The following is a 2,745-nucleotide window of genomic DNA, read 5'->3' as shown; positions in this document are numbered from 1 at the left end:
GTGAGGCGCTGTAATTCCTTTTTGCTCCTGGGGGGTGGTGTTTCCATGACTGCCTTGACTTGATCTGGGCTAACCTCTATCCCCCTTTGGCTGACCATAAATCCCAGGAATTTGCCAGCACTTACGCCAAAGGCGCATTTAGAAGGATTCAACTTCATGCCATATTTCCTTAAGAGGTGAAAAACTTCTTGCAAGTGGAGGACATGCTCTTCTCGAGTTTTGCTTTTAACCACGATATCGTCAATATATACCTCTACTGTGCGGCCGACTAGAGGTTTGACGATCTTTGTCATCAGTTTCTGATAAGTGGCGCCGGCGTTTTTGAGTTCGAATGGCATGACTTTGTAGCAATAGAGGTCGTGTGGCGTTATGAAGGCTGTTTTTTCTTCGTCAGCTGGGGACATGGGGATTTGGTGGTATCCGGAGAAGGCGTCCAAGAAAGAGAGCATCCCTTGCCCAGCAGTGGAATCCACAATTTGATCTATCCGTGGCAAAGGGAAACTGTCTTTTGGGCATGCATTATTGAGGTTGGTGTAGTCGACGCACACCCGCCATTTGCCTTCTTTTTTGGGCACTACCACAACATTTGCTAACCAGTCCGGGTAATCTACTTCTCTGATGAACTCGACTTCTAGCAATTTGTCAATCTCATTCCGGATAATTGTTTGTTTGTCCGGGTGGAAACATCTAACCCTCTGCCGGATGGGTCTGGCTGTTGGCAAGACGTTAAGCTTATGAGAGGTGATGGAGGGATGAATTCCCTTCATATCAGAATGTGCCCATGCGAAGATGTCATGGTTTTGTCTGAGGGCGTTTTGCATGTTCCGGATCTCTGTTGGCGTCAGGAGGGAACTGACATTCGTAAGGTGAGTACCTTCTTCCGAAATTTGGATCGCCTTTAAGGGATCTGCTGCCGGGGGATCTTTGTCCGCTGGACTCAATAATTGTTATTGGTCACGCGCATGACTGGCTTCAGGGAGGGGGCATCCTCCTGGCTGGTCCCTGCTTCTCGTGCTATCTGGTAGCATTGGCGAGCAGCTAACTGGCTGCCATATAGGTCAATTTGCCCATCCTTGGTAAGGAAGCTTACCATTTGATGATATGTAAAAGGGATGACTTTCATGTAGTGCAGCCATGTGCGCCCCAAGACGACATTGAAGGGTGATAAATCTTGTACCACCGAAAATTGTACATTGAGAGTGATTGGGTCAGCTTGGACCGGCGGTACAATATCTCCCAAGGAAGTAGTTGATGCCTCGTTGAACCCGGACAAGATTCGCCCAGGATTTTCGAGGCCTGTGAGACTGTGTTCCATGTGGCTAATGACTGATGCTTGTACAAGATTGGCTGAGCTACCTGGGTCAATTAGAATACGTCTCACGTCGAAGTCTCCTATTTCTAGGGACAGGATGAGGGCGTCGCAGTGTGGCTGCAATATCCGGGTGGGGTCTACTGGTGGGAAAATGATTGTCCCATCTATGGGGCGAAGACCCCTCCCAGTTATCCCAGACCGGATGGAATTGACACGCTCGCACACCAATGCTGCCCACAACAACTTTTGTCTCTTTCGTTTGGAGTCGTATTCCTCGTCAGATAGGCCTCCGTTAATATAGTTTATAACGGCTTTGGGGGCTCTAGAGTTGTGATTTCGGGAAGCGTCTCTACCTCCGGTATCTGAGAGGAGGTATTGTTTTAAATTTCCCGCCTTTATGAGCCTTTCGACCAAATAATGGAGACATCTGTATTCCTCCGTTGTGTGACCATGCTCCTTATGGAAGGCGCATTTTTTACTATGGTCACATTTGGATGGGTCCGTTCCAAGGGGTCTAGGCCACCTGAAGTCGGACATGTCTTGGATTATAGGGAGGAGCTTCTCATATGATATGGAAAGGGGTGTGAGGGGTGGCATTTCCGGGCGACTTGGCCTTTCCTGCCTTCGATCGGACGGTCTTGGTCGGTCCGGAAGTTTGGCACTTCTTTGGGCGCCCCCTCTGGATGCCTGTCCAGCAACTAAGACTTGTTAAGTGGTTGCTCGTACGTCATCTTCGAGCATTGAGTATTTGCTTGCGCGTCGGAATAAGTCGTCCATCGTCGTAGGAGGTTTTTTAGCAAGTGATTCGAAGAATGGAGTGCCTGGACAGATGCTTCGCTTGAAGATCTGTAGTATAGCATCCATGCTGTAAGCTTCTACCTGTAGTACAGCCTGACCGAACCGCTTCACGAACTCCCTTAAGGATTCGTTATCTTGCATTTTAATGTTTTGTAAAGTGCTGATATTCTGCTTGTGTTGAGCGGAGCATACGTATTGTCCCACAAAGGCTTCCAATAGGTCTCTGAAATTATCAACAGAGTTGGGAGGTAGGCGATGGAATCATGAGAGAGCCTGCCCTTGTAAGCTGGCGGGGAATACTTTGCATAGCAGCGGGTCGTTGCCTATATCGAGAGTCATGAGCTGTCGATAATGCATGATATGGTCGAAGGGGTCGCTGGACCCATCATATGTGGAGAATTTTGGTACGAGGAATCCCCTTGGGGGCTCGTAATGAATGATATGAGAGCAGAAAGGCATAGAGAGCATGTCGTCCAACCTTTTGCTGATGGAGCCAATGGGCGGCTCGTTTGAGAGGTTTTTCCCAACTTGTCGTACCGCTAAGTGCGGGTGAGCGTTCTGCACTAGGGGGGTGACCATGGGATCACGGTGCGGGAGTATGTTCTGCACCATGGGGGTGACCATGGGGTCAGGGT

At 49.1% G+C, this 2,745-nt stretch overlaps 1 pseudogene; it reads right to left on the bottom strand.

The window, feature by feature from the left end:
* Positions 1-947: 947 nt before the first annotated feature.
* On the bottom strand, positions 948-1,909 carry LOC117904788 (annotated as a pseudogene).
* Positions 1,910-2,745: the final 836 nt, after the last annotated feature.

The sequence above is a fragment of the Vitis riparia genome, chromosome 17, assembly GCF_004353265.1.
Source record: "Vitis riparia cultivar Riparia Gloire de Montpellier isolate 1030 chromosome 17, EGFV_Vit.rip_1.0, whole genome shotgun sequence".
Lineage (NCBI taxonomy): Eukaryota > Viridiplantae > Streptophyta > Magnoliopsida > Vitales > Vitaceae > Vitis > Vitis riparia.
This window is presented reverse-complemented; position numbering and strand designations above follow the sequence as displayed.